At 53.9% G+C, this 18,928-nt stretch overlaps 1 pseudogene; it reads left to right on the top strand.

Moving 5' to 3' along the window:
* The first annotated feature begins 3,297 nt into the window (after positions 1–3,297).
* Positions 3,298–16,097, top strand: LOC125547226 (annotated as a pseudogene).
* Positions 16,098–18,928: the final 2,831 nt, after the last annotated feature.

The raw sequence follows: 18,928 nt of genomic DNA, 5'->3' as shown, positions 1-18,928 counted from the left end.
GAATGGGAATCCGCACTCGCAGGGATACAATGTTGTAGCTTAGTCCCGCAACAATGACACACATGTGTCCGTAGACCGCCTGACTGCGGAAGTGGAAGAACACGAAGACCTCATCTCTGATGTCACTTCCAAATAAATGAAGAGGCCGCCCTAGATATTTACGATTCAATAAATTAGTTGTATTTTGATTTTGTTATTTGAAATCATGCTAGTAAGAATTGTGGAAATCAAGTTCAAAGCAAGCTTGAATTTCAATCAATTGTTGTTGATGAGATGCAGAAGAAAAAGTTCTTATTAGCCCACGACAAATGTGTACCACCAGCAACAAATTTTGGAAGGCTTTGTTTAGAGCATCTACAGCCGGGCCTCTCATACTTGTCTCAAACACCCGGACAACCCGTCCGGTCACTGACCGGTCAAAAAAAATCGACCCAACCAAAACCTCTCAAACCACGGACAAATGCCCGGGCTGACTAGAACCCCTCATATCCGGCCCAAATATAGGGAGGATATGGGGACGCCCGGGCATGCCCGGTGCGCCCGCCTGATAGGCCCGGCACACCAACGACCCCACAGTTGTCCCACAGAAAACCCCAATCCGGTCACCTCGCTCCAAACCCTAGCTCACCCTCTCTTGCTCCGTCCACTCCTCTCCCTTTCCGATTCCGATCCCATCCACTACGATGACCAGCTCCGGTAGCGACTCCGGCTTCGACCTCGACTACAAGGATGAGATGGTCCTCTGCATTGCACTGGAGTGGTCCAAGGTGGAGACTGGCGGAAGCTCTGGATCTGGAGCGTCACCACAGCTCCCGCCCCAGCACAGTGCGGACGCCGGAGCTGGACCCTCCCAGCCCGCACACAGCAACGCCAGGATAGGGTAGTCCGCACAACCCCTGCGCTGTCTCCTACCCCCATCGGCCGCTCCTCCACGTGGCTAGCGGTGGGTGCTTGTGGCCACGCCGTCGGTCGCACGCGCACTCCGAAATCAAAGGTGTGCACTGCACGCCACGAGGGAGTGCACGGGAGGGACGCAGCAGAGCAGTCCACACACCGTCGCCATGGGATGGAGGCGAACCCTGATGAGGACGTTCGTCTCGTCGCATGGGTGTACCGCCGGTCCCTCGCGACGGAGGAGATGGATGCTCGCCACCTTCGACAGAAGAACGCCAAGGTGCTCCAGCTTGCTATTAAGCAGTCGGAGCGCGAGACGAAGGAGGCAGCATGGGAAAAGGCTCGGGTCGCCAGGTGGAAGCGGGAGCAGGACAGGGTGGTCCGTCGGACGTAGGGGCTCATCGTCTGCTCCGACTCCGACGACGGCGACAACTGTACCTCCTCGTCGGACGACCAAGACCCTCCACCAGCCGCGGACGACTACAACTGCGCCGGCAACCGGAAGGGCAAAGGCCATGCGAGGAAGTGGTGACCCCCCCCCCCCTCCTTAATGTTTATATTTTTTTTAGTTGTAGAAGTTTAAGAACTTGCCCGATGACGAACTATGATCTTTTTAGTGTGGCGGATTTTGTTAATGTACGTTTGCAGTCGAGCTTGTGTTCCTTTGCAGCCGATCGTGTGTGTTGTATAGATATATGGTGACGGATATGAGATATGCGGATGCAGAGTGGAAAATATGAGGCGTGCCCGGTCAGCCCGCGGACGCGCCCGTCCGCTGGCGTTTGAGGGGTCGGATTTGTCCATGGCAGCTGTAGATGCTCTTATAGTGGTTCCGAGTTCGCACGTGGACTCTCGAGCCTTCAGAATTTATAGCGATCACATCCATAATGATTTTGATGATTGAAAATATGACGCATCTGCTAGAGTTGCTCTAAGCTAGCCAAGAAGAAACCAAAAGTATTCAACCAGGCTCGGAAGTAGGCTCCAACTTGTGATTCTTTTAGCCCACATCATTAAAGGTAGGATGGAGATAACTGAAATACAAAAGTTGGAAAATCTATAATATTAATTGATATGGCACATCACGAATGTTAGCTCAAAATGATGGATATGGGAAATGGATAATGAGCCGAAAATGAAAGAAAGTGAAATCTCTCCAATACTTCAAACCAACATGATTGTTCTGGATACATCCATGTTTATTCACTTTCTTTCATTTTCGACCACCTCTTTTCATGTGTAACATAGGTTGCCCATAACACCGGGGGCGACGTTTTTTTTTGTTGGTTTAGAGGGTGCATACGTGCATGTTTATTCATCACATGATGGCACTGGTTTAGAGATCGATTGGACATAGACTGCTAAACAGAAAATATTTGAAAATAATGTCATGTGTCTCTTTTTTTCTGCTGCAGAAAATTTGGTTGTTCTGATGTCTGGTTCACAAAAGCTACTGTTTAAGGTATGCCGTACTCTCGGAAAAAAATAAAAGGCCTCCACGCCAGCGCAACGCGCGGCTCCAATCGGCCTCGAACGCCCTCGGAGGGCGGACGCGATGCCACAGAGGATGTTGTCGCCAATAAGGAGTTCCGCCCCGCGCCCCCCCGGATCTGAGCCAGCCCCCCCCCCCCCCCCGGCCTGCGTCTGCTGCCTCCGCGTCGGATCCGGCCGCTGCGGCCATGCCTACGTCTCCTGCTCCGCTCCGCGGCTGCCGCGCCTGTCCGAGGATCCGGGCGAGATGGTGCCGGATTTGCTGCCCCCCTCTCCGGGCCTTCATGGCGCTCTGGCCCCCGATGCCTGCATTCAAGGCGCCGAGCGCATTCAAGGCGAGGTGTCCTCGCGCCCACCGGCATCTGCGACGACCGGCGCCTTCAATGTGGCCTCTCGCCTCCGATCAGCCATTATCATCCCGCCCGGCTGCGACCAGACCATCTTCGTGCCTCTAGGCTGTCCACGCGCACCGGACGACGTCCCATCCTCGCCTCGGGAGGAGGCCGGATTGACTGCTGCGCGCCGCCTGCGCCGTCCACGACGGGACGCGCCTTCAAGCCGGCCTGTTGCATCCCTTGCCCATCCCGCGTCTCGCCACCTCGAGGAGCAGCGTCGGGCGAGTCAGCTCCGCTTCAAGAAGCGCACGGAGGGCCTCCGCTCTCGTTGCCTTGCTCCGCAGCACCATCGCTCCGTTGCTTGCAGAGATCCAATCCGCTGCCTGGCCTGCAAGCTCTCCGGTCATACCGAGCGCAAGTGCCCGCTGCGCTCCAAGCCAAGGCCTCCACCACCCAGGCTCCCCCCTTCCTCGTAGATCGCCCTCGCTCATCGCCATCTTCGCCGGGCACGAGTTCCTGGGCCGCCGTCGTAGCCGCTCCCCCCGCGCCAGCCCATCGTACTTTACGCCAGCCAGCGATGGCCCGCGCCTCTGCTGGTATTGGGGCGCCGGACGCTCGCCCGGAGGAGGACTCCTGCATCATCCTGTCCTCCTTCGACATGGACAGTGACATGCTCGATTGGAAGCAGACTGCCGCCATCGCCTGGTCAGTCAACTCGCCACGGCGCCTTGAGGCGCTTGATGTCGACCGCGCCATCCGGAAGCAGTTCAGGCTGAGTGAGGGAGTCCTGGATTAGGGGGTGTTCGGGTAGCCGGACTATACCTTCAGCCGAACTCCAGGACTATAAAGATACAAGATTGAAGACTCCGTCCCGTGTCCGGATGGGACTTTCCTTGGCGTGGAAGGCAAGCTTGGCGACGCGGATATTCAAAGATCTCCTACCATTGTAACCGACTTTGTGTAACCCTAACCCTCTCCGGTGTCTATATAAACTGGAGGGTTTTAGTCCGTAGGACAACTTCATCATACAACAATCATACCTTAGGCTAGCTTTTAGGGTTTAGCCTCCTTGATCTCGTGGTAGATCTACTCTTGTACTACCCATATCATCAATATTAATCAAGCAGGACGTAGGGTTTTACCTCCATCAAGAGGGCCCGAACCTGGGTAAAACATTGTGTCCCTTGTCTCCTATTACCATCCGGCCTAGACGCACAGTTCGGGACCCCCTACCCGAGATCCGCCGGTTTTGACACCGACATTGGTGCTTTCATTGAGAGTTCCTCTGTGTCGTCACTTTCAGGCCCGATGGCTTCTTCAATCATCAACCACGATGCAGTCCAGGGTGAGACTTTTCTCCCCGGACAGATCTTCGTCTTCGGCGGCTTCGCACTGCGGGCCAACTCGCTTGGTCACCTTGAGCAGATCGAAAGTTACGCCCCTGGCCATCAGGTTAGGTTTGCAAGCCTAAACTACACGGCTGACATCCGCGGGGACTTGATCTTCGACGGATTCGAGCCACAGCCTAGCGTGCCGCACTGTCTCAATGGGCATGATATAGCTCTGCCGCCGAACAGCGCCTTGGAGGCCGCACACGCATCGGTTCCGACCATTGATTCGGAGCCCACTGCGCCAATCAAGGATCAGCGGTTGGACGCTGCCTCAGGGGCTGCGATCTCAGAGGTGATCGAGCCGAACTCTAGCCCCGCACTCCGCATGGCCCGTGACTCCGAGGAGCCGGATTCCTCTCCGAACTCCGAGCCCCCCGCGCCCCCGCCGATCGAATCCGATTGGGCGCCGATAATGGAGTTCACCGCCGCGGACATCTTTCAGCACTCGCCCTTCGGCGACATCCTGAATTCTCTAAAGTCTCTCTCTTTATCAGGAGAGCCCTGGCCGGACTACGGTCAGCAAGGTTGGGATACGGACGATGAAGAAATTCAAAACCCACCCACCACCCACTTCGTAGCCACTGTCGACGACTTAACCGACATGCTTGACTTCGACTCCGAAGACATCGACGGCATGGACGACGATGCAGGAGACGAACAAGAACCAGCACCTGTAGGGCGTTGGAAGGCCACCTCGTCATATGACATATATATGGTGGACACTCCAAAGGATGGAGATGGTGATGGAACAGCGGTGGACGATACCTCTAAGAAACAGCCCAAGCGCCGGCATCAGCGGCGCCACTCTAAATCCCGCCAAAGCAAAAATGATGATTCCGGCACGGGAGATAATACTACTCCGGATAGCGCCGAAGAACACCCCCTCCAGCAAAATTCAGCACAGGAGAACAGAGAAGCCAGCCCTCACGAGAGGGCGGCAGACCAAGAGGTTGAGGACGATAATTATACGCCTCCCTACGAAGACGAGGCAAGCCTCGACGACGACGAGTTCGTCGTGCCAGAGGATCTTGCCGAACAAGAGCGTTTTAAACGCAGGCTCATGGCCATGGCAAGCAGCCTCAAGAAAAAGCGGCAACAGCATAGAGCTGATTAGGATTTGCTAGCTGACAGATGGACTGAAGTCCTTGCGGCCGAAGAGTACGAACTCGAACGCCCCTCCAAAAGTTACCCAAAGCGCAAGCTGCTACCCCGACTAGAAGAGGAAGCACCTACATCACCAGCGCATGACATGGCCGACCGGCCACCTCGTGGCCGCGACAGAGAGGCCTCTTGGCCCGCCACTCAAGCCATGCCCCGGCACCGCGTCAAGCATACTAAGGCACGGGAAAATGCGCCCGACCTGCTCGACATCCTGGAGGACAAGGCAAGGCAAACAAGATCGATCTACGGATCGCGCAGGCGCCCCACGGCACGTGACGGTGATCGTCACTCCGGACGCAATGAATCCGGCCGGGCCGAACTCAACAGACAAAGCTCCTTCGAGCTGCATCATGATATAGCACAATACAGAGGCGCCGCACACCCACTATGCTTCACAGATGAAGTAATGGATCATAAAATCCCCGAGGGCTTCGAACCCGTAAACATCGAATCGTACGATGGCACAACAGATCCTGCCGTATGGATCGAGGATTATCTCCTTCATATCCACATGGCCCGCGGCGATGATCTACACGCCATCAAATACCTGCCACTCAAACTTAAGGGACCAGCCCGGCATTGGCTTAACAGCTTGCCAGCAAACTCAATCGGTTCTTGGGAGGACCTGGAAGCCGCATTCCTTGACAACTTCCAGGGCACTTATGTGCGACCACCGGACGCCGATGACCTAAGCCACATAATTCAGCAGCCAGAAGAATCGTCCAGGCAATTCTGGAGACGGTTCCTAACAAAGAAAAACCAGATAGTCGACTGTCCGGACGCAGAGGCCTTAGAGGCCTTCAAGCATAATATCCGTGACGAGTGGCTGGCCCGGCACCTGGGATAGGAAAAGCCGAAATCTATGGCAGCCCTCACGACACTCATGACCCGCTTTTGCGCGGGAGAAGACAGCTGGCTAGCTCGCAGTAACAACTTAACCAAGAACACTGGTAATTCGAATACCAAGGACAAAAGTGACAGGTCGCGTCGGAACAAGCAAAAGCGTCGTGTTAACAGCGACAGCAACGAGGATACGGCAGTTAATGCCGGATTCCGAGGCTACAAATCCGGTCAACGGAAAAAACCATTCAAAAGAAAAACTCAGGGCCCGTCCAGTTTGGACCGAATACTCGACCGCTTGTGCCAGAAACATGGCACCCCCGAAAAGCCAGCCAATCACACCAACAGGGATTGTTGGGTGTTCAAGCAGGCAGGCAAGTTAAGAGCCGAAAACAAAGACAAGGGGCTGCATAGCGACGACGAGGAGGAGCCCAGGCCGCCGAACAACAGTGGACAGAAGGGATTTCCCCCGCAAGTGCAGACGGTGAACATGATATACGCAACCCACATCCCCAAGATGGAGCGGAAGCGTGCGCTACGGGACGTATATGCGATGGAGCCGGTCGCCCCAAAGTTCAACCCATGGTCCTCCTACCCGATCACCTTTGATCGAAGGGACCACCCCACTAGCATCCGTCACGGCGGCTTCGCCGCATTGGTTCTAGACCCAATCATTGACGGATTTCATCTCACAAGAGTCCTCATGGACGGCGGCAGCAGCCTGAACCTGCTTTACCAGGATACAGGGCGAAAGATGGGCATAGATCCCTCGAGGATCAAGCCCACCAAAACGACCTTTAAAGGCGTCATACCAGGTGTAGAAGCCAACTGTACAGGCTCAGTTACACTGGAAGTGGTCTTCGGATCTCCGGATAACTTCCGAAGCGAGGAGTTAATCTTCGACATAGTCCCGTTCTGTAGTGGCTATCACGCACTGCTCGGGCGAACCACATTCGCAAAATTCAACGTGGTACCGCACTATGCATACCTCAATCTCAAGATGCCAGGCCCTAGAGGAGTAATCATGGTCAATGGGAACACTGAACGCTCCCTCCGAACAGAGGAGCACACGGCAATGCTCGCAGCAGAAGTACAAAGCAGCCTCTCTAGGCAGTTCTCCAGTTCGGCCTTCAAAAAGCCGGACACTGTCAAGCGCGCCCGGAGTACCCTACAACAAGACCGCCTGGCACGTTCCGAGCTAGCGTAGCAATGCGGCCCCAACCCTAGCCCTCGCGATATAGCGAAACCAGTGCTTCGCGTACATAACTACGCTCTTGAAATACCATGGGCACAGGGGAAGGGGCACTATCCCGGCATGCCCGAAATACGGCTTAAACCGCACCAGGGGCTGCCGGATTCCTTCTTTTTTTTCTTACTCTCAGGACTCCATACTTCGGACGACCCGTTCGGCAATTCAACTGCCGCACAAACGATGCAAGATCCAGGGAAGCAGACAAGCCACGCCGCATTATGGAACTCCAAGGTGGTCTCTATTGCGAGCAGTATAGCTGTTTTTTAATACAATTCCGCGGCCAGCCCCTGGCCAGGACATGTTAAATAGTCCAATTTATTTTGCTTATCGCACTATTTGTATCGTTCCGCTTTCATAGCAGCCTTTCTATAAACAATGCATAGCTTTTTTGTCTATTTTTTGCATTACTCTCTTTTTATATATATGTTTATTAATAACATGTTGCATCCGTACACTGTGGTACGACAAAATACGCCAGGGGCTTCAGTACCCATCAATATGGTGTGAGAAGTCTGTCCACTTTCACAAGTGCGGCACCCCGAACTTATAGCATTATATGCATCGGCTCCGAATCATGATTTGTGTCAATAGTTGGGTTTGCTCGGCTCCTATGTTTTGGTGCCTTACGTTCCGCTATATCGGCTAAGGTAGCACTAGGAGAACCACTGTGATTGTGCCCCAGTTGAGCTGGGCCGAGCACCTCAGTGGAGAAAGCTAAAACTGACTGTCATGATGAGGCGAGAGACTGGTCGCTGTTCGAGAGGTTTTTCGAGTCCTTAAAGGCTTATGCCGCTTCGAGCGAGGAACCGGCTTTGTCCAGCCAAGGCGTGGATAGCGCCCCGAACTCGGTCTTCCGAATACTAGGGGCTTCGCCGAAATTTAAAATTATAGAGTTCTATGGCTAAGTGAGAGTGTTCAAGCATTATAGTCCGATTGCCTTGTTCGTTGTGCTGACCGCCTCCCTCGACGGACCCAATCATGGGAAAAAGAGCGCTCAGGTTTATCCCGAACACCCCAGCACTAGTGGCATGGGGGCAGAAGCCGACGACTGGCCATCTCTCAATTTTTTGATAAACGGCCGCACAGAAAGTAATATTTTAAATTCAAGCATTGCTTAGCGCATATGAACAAGTTTTCAGTGCACAGGATAACACGAGCGAGTTCATTCAAAAATTACGTCCTTGGTACATTCATCCGCCACAAGGCGGGCACCAGCAAGAACATCCTTGTAATAGTTCTCGGGCTTGCGATGCTCCTTCCCCTGCGGCGGCCCGTCCTTCACAAGCTTCTCACCGTCCAGCTTACCCCAGTGCACCTTTGCACGGGCAAGGGCCCTACGGGCACCTTCAATGCAGACGGAGCGCTTGATGACCTCAAGCCTTGGACAAGCCTCCACCAGCCGCCGCACCAGTCTGAAGTAGCTCCCAGGCAGGGCCTCTCCAGGCCACAGCCGAACTATGAAGCCCTTCAGGGCCTGTTCGGCCTCCTTGTGGAGCTCGACCAGCTGCTTCAGCTGGTCGCTCAAGGGCACAGGGTGTCCAGCCTCAGCGTACTGAGACCAGAACACCTTCTCCATCGAGCTGCCTTCCTCGGCTCGGTAGAATGTGGTGGCATCGGACACGCTGCGGGGAAGATCTGCGAATGCCCCTGGAGAGCTCCGGATTCGGGTAAGTAACAAGTAGTTTACTTTTATATGTCTGCTTTGCATATAGAATGCCTTACCCGCCGCTATCTTTTTCACCGCATCCAATTCCTGGAGGGCATTCTGGGCTTCGGCCTGGGCAGATTTGGCAGTTTTAAGGGCCGCAGCAAGCTCGGAAGCTCGCGTCTTCGAGTCGAACTCCAAACTCTCATGTTTTTGAATGAGAACCTGAAGCTCTTGCCGCACCTCGCCGACCTGCGCCTCAAATTTCTCCCGCTCGGCGCGCTCCGTGCCACTTTCTTCTCGGCCTCGGACAGCGCCTGCTTGAGGGTCGCCACCTCAGTTGTGGCCCCTACAATAAGCAGTATACTCCTGTCATTTATTGCAACTGCGCCTTCTTGTAGGCATTTTTCCTATAAGGTATCTCTTACCTTCTTTCTCCTCGAGCTGCCGTTTGGCAAGGCCGAGCTCTTGCTCGGTCCGCTCGAGGCCCTGCTTCAGGGCACCCACCTCCGCAGTCAGTGCGACGGTGGCCAGCAGCGAAGCCTGCATACATATATTGACTCCTTTTTAGTTAGACTCCTGCGATATTTAATAGATCCTCTATTCGGCTTTTCTTTCAGAACGCCAAACAGAGCATCAGGGGCTACTGTCTATACGGTAATATTTTTACATATTTTTACTTACCTCGAAGCCTGTTAGAAGGCTAGCAAGCTTCATTTAGTCCGTTTATGGCGGACCGAACCTTCTGGACCACCGTACTCATAATGGCACGGTGCTCCTCGTCGATGGAGGCGCCCTTAAGCTCCTCCAGCAGATTGTCCTGCGCCTCCGGTTGGACGGAGGACGCCGACTCAGTAGGCTTGATCCTCTTGGCAGGAGTTCGCCTACCGCGGTCCGGAACCGTTGATGATTCCGGCGCAATGTCTGGCTTAAAGACGGACTTGGGGCCCAGGGGGGTCTTGTCCCCTTCACTCCTGGAGTCCGGGAGGTCGCCTCGCGGCTCCTCCCGGACCACCTCCTCTCGCCCCGGAGCTGGTTGCGACGCCACTTCGGCGTCATCCGCAGCACAGGGGGAAGCAGCGGCCGGAACTGAATTCACATCCGATGAATCCAGGGAGCCACTCGACGACTCGTCGAGCCCGTCCTTGGGCGGACTGCATGTTCATATCTAACATTAGGGAAAGCTGTGTAACAAAAGGAATATCATGAGTTACTCTGGTATCCGAACACTTACGATCTCGCCGGACGCTTGGCCCTGTCCGGCCACTCCCCTTCGTCCTCATCGGCGTCGGGGACATAGTCCGGCGGAGGGGTTTTCCTCTTCTTGGACCCTTCGGCCTCCCCTACTGGGGCGTCCTCCCTCTTCTTTCCTCCCCAAGCTGGAGGGGGAGAGGTTTCTTCTTCCTCCTCCTCGCCTTCACGGGAGGAGTGCGCCTCGGACTCGTCGGATGACGAGTCCGACACCACCATATGCCGGGAACTCTTTCGAGTCCCCGTGGCCTTCTTCTTCTTGGCCTTCTTCTCTGGCACCACATAAGGTGCCGGAACCAGCAGCTACTCTAGGAGAGCAGGGGCTGGGTCTTCGGGCAAGGGAGCCGGACAGTTAATCTGTCCATACTTCTCTTGCCAATCCTGTCAAAGGTGAGGGAGTTTAGATCCCGCATAGAGTCAAACTATGAAAAAACATAACATCCTATAAAAGATGGAAATATCTTACCTCGCCAGCAGGACGCTGCAAGCTGAATCCGCGGTCTTCAGAGGAGGATGTGGGAGCCTCGGCGCCTTTGGTTAGCCCCCTCCAGACATCTTCGTACGTCATGTCGAAGAGCCTGCTCAGAGTGCGGTGCTGCGCCGGGTTGAACTCCCACAAATTGAAGTCCCGTTCTTGACACGGAAGGATCCGGCGGACGAGCATGACCTGGATTACGTTGACAAGCTTGAGTTGCTTGTTCACCAGGGACTGGATGCATTTTTGCAGTCCGGTCAACTCTTCTTCGTCGCCCCATGACAAGCTCATCTCCTTCCAGGACGTGAGCCGCGTAGGGGGTCCGGATCGGAATTCAGGGGCTGCGATCCACTTCGGATCGCGTGCCTCGGTGATGTAAAACCACCCTAACTGCCACCCCTTCAAGGTCTCCACAAAGGAGCCCTCGAGCCATAGGACATCGGCAATTTTGCCCGCCATGGCACCTCCGCACTCCGCCTGGTTGCCGCGCACCACCTTTGGCTTGACGTTGAAGGTCTTGAGCCAGAGGCCGAAATGGGGGCGAATGCAGAGGAAATCCTCGCACACGATGATAAATGCCGAGATATTGAGGATGAAGTTCGGGGCCAGATCGTGGAAATATAGGCCATAGTAGAACATGAGCCCGCAGATAAATGGGTGGAGAGGATAACCCAGTCCGCGGAGGAAGTGGGGAAGAAATACTACCCTCTCATGGGGCCTTGGGGTGGGGAGAAGCTGCCCCTCCTCGGGAAGCCGGTGCACGATGTCTTTGGACAAGTATCCGGCCTTCCTTAACATTTTGACATGGCCCTCCGTGACGGAGGAGACCATCCACTTGCCTCCCGCTCCGGACATTGTTGGAGAGGGTTGAGGTAGGAGGTGCGGGCTTGGGCGCTGGAGCTCGGGTGCGCAGAAGATGGATAGGCAAAGGAGGAAGAAGGTGTAGGTAAAAAGGTGGATCCTTATCCCCTTATATGGGCGGATGCGACTATGCGTCCCCACCAGCCTAGTAAAACTCGCTTGCCTCCCAAGAGCCGTGATAAGTGGCGCGGTTGGGTTACCCACGTCCGTATTAACGAGAATCCCGTAAACAAAGGGGACACGATCTCTGCTTTGACAAGACGTGCCAAGGAAACCGCCTCGCAAAACACGCTGAGGTGGAGAAGTGAAGACGATTTGAATAAAGGCTTAGCCATAGTGTGATGTCACGCTGCGGAATACGTCAGCGGATTAGATTGGTGTTAATATTATTCTCTCTATGGCAATACGTGGAAAATTATTTTGCAGAGCCGGACACCACTCTTGGTGTTTACAAAACTTTTATGAAGAATTTGGAGGAGGAACCCGCCTTGCAATGCCGAAGACAATCTGCGCGCCGGACTCGTCGTCATTGAAGCCTGGTTCAGGGGCTACTGAGGGAGTCCTGGATTAGGGGGTGTTCGGGTAGCCGGACTATACCTTCAGCCGAACTCCAGGACTATGAAGATACAAGATTGAAGACTCCGTCCCGTGTCTGGATGGGACTTTCCTTGGCGTGGAAGGCAAGCTTGGCGACGCGGATATTCAAAGATCTCCTACCATTGTAACCAACTTTGTGTAACCCTAACCCTCTCCGGTGTCTATATAAACCGGAGGGTTTTAGTCCGTAGGACAACTTCATCATACAACAATCATACCTTAGGCTAGCTTTTAGGGTTTAGCCTCCTTGATCTCGTGGTAGATCTACTCTTGTACTACCCATATCATCAATATTAATCAAGCAGGACGTAGGGTTTTACCTCCATCAAGAGGGCCCGAACCTGGGTAAAACATTATGTCCCTTGTCTCCTGTTACCATCCGGCCTAGACGCACAGTTCGGTACCCCCAACCCGAGATCCGCCGGTTTTGACACCGACACTGAGCCACGCGGACGTGGCCGTTACTCCGTACCACCCCGTCGAGTTCCTCGTCAAGTTCAACCACAAGGCGCATTGTGACGAGGCCCTCGCCGTGGGGCGGGTGCGCGCCGGCGGTGGCATCGTCCACATCCGCCCATGGCGGCCGCTGGAGCGGGCGCTTGGTGCGACGCTCAACTACCGGGTGCGCCTCTGCCTCGAAAATGTGCCGGACTATGCCTGGACCCCGTTCGTCACCGAACGCATCATCGCCCGATGTTGCTCCCTCGACCGTCTTGAAGACAACTCCGCGCTCAGGACCAACTCGGAGACGCTCGACCTTTGGGCGTGGACGGCAGACCCAAACCTGATCCCGAAGATCATTTGGCTCACTTTCACCACGAGGCCGTCCGACGGTCTTCAAGTCTTCGCCAACGAGGCCAGGCCGTCCGGTTGCAAGAGAGGCGCCACCTTCACTACAACAAAAATGCCACGCAGAGACGCTAAATGTAGGCGTTAAAGACGCACTAAATCATCTCTAGCTGATTTTAGAGTCGCTCATTAAAGCGTCCTAGGAGCGTCTCCTCACGCACCATCTCAAAGACAATTGAGACGTGGAGGAAGCGTGTCTACACAGAAATGAGACGTTTAGGAGCATCCTTATAAAGCGTGTCAACATGGATATGAAACGTTTTAAGAGCGTCCTAAAAACGTGTGTCAGCGTGGATACGAGGTGTTTTGAGAGAATCTTTATGCCCCTAGGGATGCTTTGATAAATTCATGCTAGATGCAACTTCATATATCCTCTTTCTATTGTGTAATTTTTTAATCAACTGCGCTTAATAGAATTACTTGCTCCTATGAAATACTTGGATTCTCATTTACATATCAGAAAATATTCAAAAATTGTATGGCATGGCACAAAATAATAACATTGTATCACTGAGAGTAGTAGTAGCTTACAAACTTAATTGTAGACACATCACCTATGAACAATTACATGTCACAAAGTAGGTGAAACATATCTATATGATTTTTTGTTTCTACATGCTGATAATGGAACAATGGTTCCTTGCTTTCTCTGCTTCTCTAGTTCATCCTTGTGGCAACTGCCTTCAAAATCCGCACATAGAAGTTTTTCTGCCAAGAAAGCCCAATGAGATATACATAAATTTACTGGAACTTCTATCAGTAAGTTTTCATTTGCTGAACATACAGCCATAAGAATAGAGAAGAACGGTATTACATATACCACATGAGTAAACATGCACTTCAGAATTTCAATCTAGCCGTGTAGATTTCATGTGCCCATATGAAATATAGATACATAGGCTGCGTTCGGTTTCTCTCCACTCCTTTAACTCCGCTCCCGGAGGGGAACACACTTTAGCCTAAATTGCCGGAGTTGCCAAAACCCAGCTCCCCAACTCCGCGGAGTGGGGAAGTTCCGAACAGGGCCATAATGTATTAAGAAGAAAATGATTATGTCATCGATAGATTGGCCAAGGTGAGAATGCTTGAAGTGTATTTGTTAGAAAAATAACAATTAACTAAGTAAGTATTACCATACGAAGCACATATATTGTAAAGAAATAACAGCAGCTTAACATACAGGGACTGAATTCTAATGGTTGTTGACACTGATAATCTCTAAGCCTTAATACTAGCTCTACTTATTAAGGGGGCGGGTTACCATAAAAAATACTGAATTCTCATGGTAGTTCATATTAATTATTTTCAGTCTAACACAATATCTACGTATTTAAGCGAGCATGATACCATTTAGCTGCTCTAGACATAGTGCAACACACGTGATTAAATCTTATCAAACATGATAATATATCCATCCACGGTGCTCTTTATCAGATAACAGGAGAAAAGTTTCTGCAGGTGAGAAACTGCATGTATGTGTTGATCTCTCCGTTTAGAGTAGAAGCCATATTAATTCTAAGAAATGTTAGAACGTGGGTGCAAAGCTCTTAATTTTAGTTATGGGAGGGGAGGAGGGTGAAGGTGATTTGATAGTTGATACACGAGCATTATTAACTGCATGAAAAAGAAAATGTGTTAAGAACACTGACCATCTTATTCTATCAGGATATTCTCAGAGGCTTTTTATCAAGAACCTGCATACGTGAGTGCCAATAATTTGGGAGCAAACAACGAAGAAAGCTATGTGTAAGATCGACTTTAAATTGTAGTAGTCTAAATGTTTAATCAGTAAACAGACGAGAGTTCAGAAAAAAAAACCCGGCAAAGCAGCGTTGTCCTATCTTAATAGGATAATCTAAATTACAATGTCAAGATTCTCCTCCACACTTAAGTACGCATCATGGGAGCAGCTCCAATTCTTACTTGGAACGAATTGATAGAAAAACTAAAATAAAAAAGTAGATCGACTCACATATAAATGAACTTGCCGCCTTGCTGCTGGTCGACAGTGGCAAGCAAGAGGTCAGCCTACCTGATGGAAACGAGCTTCACATGGCGGAGGACACTTGGAGGATTTTTTGGTTGCAAGACGTCGGGTTCTTAGAGACAGAGGATGCCGGCGAGCAAATGGAGGGCCGGGTGGGAGTCGTCACAGGAGTAACATTGATGCAGTGGGCGACCAAGTAAAATAGCAACATACAGAAAGGTGGATCTCAATCTTAGTATGAACGACAAGGACAGCGAACATACAAATAAAAGAGTGCCTAACTGATCAATACTTTTTGTCCTCCTCGTCGATCTTGTTCATCTTCTACCATGTTTCCTGTCGGGTCGTATGTCACTACGATCTCAGCAGGAGAAGGTGCGATGTCCAGTTCGGATCTGTTGCCCACTCCGCCACCTGTCATCTTCCCTTTCAGCCGGAGTGCACCGTGTGCCGGAGCTGCAGGTCGAGGCGGCCGGAGTGGGGCTGGGCCGCCGCCTGGAGGCCGGCGTCCCCGGGCCTGCTGTTGGATGCCGACGGACGAGGGGGGTGAACCTGCTACAGCGAGTCTGAGCCTCTGAGGTGAGGAGGAGCAGGATCTTGGCAGAGGCGGCGGTGTGGCATGGCGGTGCTAGGTTTAGGCTAGAAATCGCACCCTTTTACATGGTAGTTACTACTTTCTTGGGACATCTCGCACGATGGGGGATTATGGTGATGGTGGTGGAGCAAGATATTCTGAACCACCGGGATCTTTTTTTTAATTGGAATCAAGGGACGATGTCCTTTGCGCCTCATAAATCGTCCCTATGCACAAAGTGATTTTGAATAATGAGATGTATATACAAGCGTCAACACGAAAACGTCATTACATGCCTATTTTGTTGTAGTGCTTCCGCGTGCTGGTCCATCTGGATGCGGTGGAAGACCATGCCAACGCCCCACTGGATTGCTACGTCACCGACAGCCGCGCCGCCCCGTTCAGCCCGCCTCGGTCGGACCTGGTATGGAACCGGGGCTCTGTCGACAGCGTTCCCCCGCCGCTCGGGGCGACGCTGGCTGCACCCGGTATGATCATCCCCTCCCGGGCTGCTGCGCCTCACCGCCGTGGGCAGGGGACCGACAACCACCCACGCCAGCTGCATTGGCGCCGCGACGACGGAGACGACTCCGACGACGACTGGCATGGGGGCGGTGGAAGAGATGTGCGCGGGCGCGATGGCCGTGCCCGGAAGACCCGCATGGAGGTGCATAGAGAGCGCACCCGTTCCCCCCGTTGCCGGGACGGGGCGGCCGGACGACACGGACGACGCCGGGCGGGGTCTCCTGCTGCTGCGGCGCCGGTCTCCCCGGTGTCGGGGTTGGGCTTGGGTGCCTTCTGTCAGCTTCGCCCAGCGGCCTCCGACGGCGGGCTGCAGTTCGGAGGGCAGGCTCGGGCGCTCCGGGACGAGATGGCCTTGGCGCTCGAGGCGGCACTAGCTCCGCTGCGCTCCGAGTTCTCTGCCATGCGTCACACGCTCGTCGGGCTCGTCGACAAGGCGGAGGTGCTCTTCTCCAAGTTGAGCTCGCCCGCGCGCGCCATCAGCCCGCCCCCTCGCGCTGCATGGAGGCATTGAGGCAGACAGGGATGCGGTTCTTCCCCTTACTGTTGGCCTAGCAGGGTTGGCGCTCGACTCACCTCGGCTCGGCTCGGGCGAGGCCACGAATGAAGCCTGGTCCGTCCAAACCACAGACACGCCTCAGCACGCCCCTCCCATCACCGGGCCGGTTCCCACGACTGCTGCGCCTCCTCCTGCTTTTGTTGAGCCACTGTTGTCTCCTCCGATGGACACCGCCTCGCCCCCGCCTGTGTCTGCTGATGGCCTGGAGCTCCAGGATCCTGCCATGGCTCCCTTGGAGGAGGCTGTCTGCGCATCGGCCGCCGCTGCTGATTTGCTACCTGCTGTTGACCTGAAGCCCGTTGCTGCTGTTGTGCTAGCCGATGAGCTCGTGGCTGCTGTTGTGTTAACTGAAGATGGCCTGGTGCCCGCTGATGTTGTTGTGCTATCTGAAGATGGCCTGGAGCCCGTGCATGGAGTTGGTCTATGGCCCGTGCATGTCAATGTGATGCCATGTGATGGCTTGGTGCATGCAAAGGTGCTGCCAACTGCCGCCTTGGCGGTTGGGTTGCTCTCTGGTGGGCCGGCGGAGGCTAGTCAGGTTACCAGCAACGAGCCGTCTGCTGCAGTTGTTCTGCTGCCCGACGACGCCCACGCTGTGTTGCTCGCTAACGACCCCACTTCGCTGGCCGTCGTGGCGGCACCTGAAGACGGGCAATTTCCTTCAGCTGCCCTGGACACGTTCCTCGATTCCGTCGCCATCTGCGCCGACGCTCCGCTTATGCCCACCCCGGCTCCACGCAAGGCCAAGGCTGCTGTCTCGGTTACTCGTCCCAGCGCCCGCCTAGACAAGAAGAAGGCTCTGCTCCCGCCGGGCGCCGGCTCGGACGCGGTCCAAGAGATCATTGCCAGGGTCTGTGGCGTCCTTGATCCATCCGTTGGCTATGACGACAAGGCCAAGCAAGCGTACCTTGACTTGTTTGCCACTCCGCTAGCCGCTCCTGTGGTCCAGGCGATTGCGGGGCTTGTTTCGCATGCCAAGAACCTCATACAAAAGAAGTTAAAGAAGGGCAAGAATGCAACCGTGGAATCTCAAGTTACTGATGTGTAGGTGTCCTAGTAGTTCTAGTGGCCCTTGCGCCCGACGCTCGGCCAGGGAGGTCTCCCGTCCCAAGATATATCGCCTTCTGCTTTCCATTTTCCGTTTTAGTCTCCAGACGCTGCGCATCGCCGCGGCTCGAGGTCGCCTATCGTCTCACCCCTGGGGTGCTTCATGTTCGTCTGCTATCTTCTACAACATGTGTGTTTGCGTCAACCATCCATCTACCGGCTTCTCGGCTGTGAGAAGCCGCTCCTGCCGTGTTCACTCAAAGTTTCCTTAATGGCACAACCTAATGTCAACATCATCTGTTGGAACGTTCGAGGCCTAAACTCGCGTGCACGCCGGGATGCCGTTCGGGACATCGTCCGGGACTCTCATGCCTCCATTGTCTGCCTCCAAGAGACGAAACTCCAGGCTGTTGATGACGCCATCATCCGCGAGATGCTCGGCCCGAATTTCGTCGCGAACTACTATATCCTCCGGGCCAACGACACCCGCGGGGGCTTGATTCTGGCCGCGTCGGATCGCTTCTTCACCCTATCCGGCTTCCATGCGACTCCGGGCTCCATCTCCGCCACCGTCACCATGCTCAACAAGCGCACTTCATGGACAATCACGGGTGTCTATGGCCCGCAGGGCGAGCAAGACAAGTTGGCCTTCACTGAGGAGCTTAGGACTCTCAAGACCGTGGCCAGAAGCGAGTGGCTCCTCCTGGGGGATTTCAACCTCATCACTAAAGCGGCGGATAAGAGCAACGCCAACATCAATCGACGCCTTGTGGGAAAGTTCCGTGGGGCTCTTGATTTCTTGCAGCTAAAGGAGCTTCACCTAGGCGGGCGCCGTTTCACCTGGTCAAATGCACAGGCCAACCCGGTCCTTACCAAGATTGACCACGTGTTCCACTCCGACGATTGGGACATGCTCTTCCCCAATGCGCACCTTCAGGCCATCACCACAACTTGCTCGCATCATGCTCCGTTATATCTTCAGGGGTGCGTCGACAACTCAAGAAAGCCCTCCTTTAAATTTGAGGAATTCTGGCTTCGTCTCCTGGGCTTCAATGACACCGTTTCCTTGGCTTGGAGCAAACATGTCCAGGCCCGGGATGCCATCCGCAAGATTCATATCAAGCTCTATCGGACTGCGAAGGCCCTGCGTAACTGGCAAAAGGAAAAAGTCGGGATGCTCGGCTCCCAGATCGCGGT

The sequence above is a fragment of the Triticum urartu genome, chromosome 3 (genome assembly GCF_003073215.2).
Source record: "Triticum urartu cultivar G1812 chromosome 3, Tu2.1, whole genome shotgun sequence".
Lineage (NCBI taxonomy): Eukaryota > Viridiplantae > Streptophyta > Magnoliopsida > Poales > Poaceae > Triticum > Triticum urartu.
This window is presented reverse-complemented; position numbering and strand designations above follow the sequence as displayed.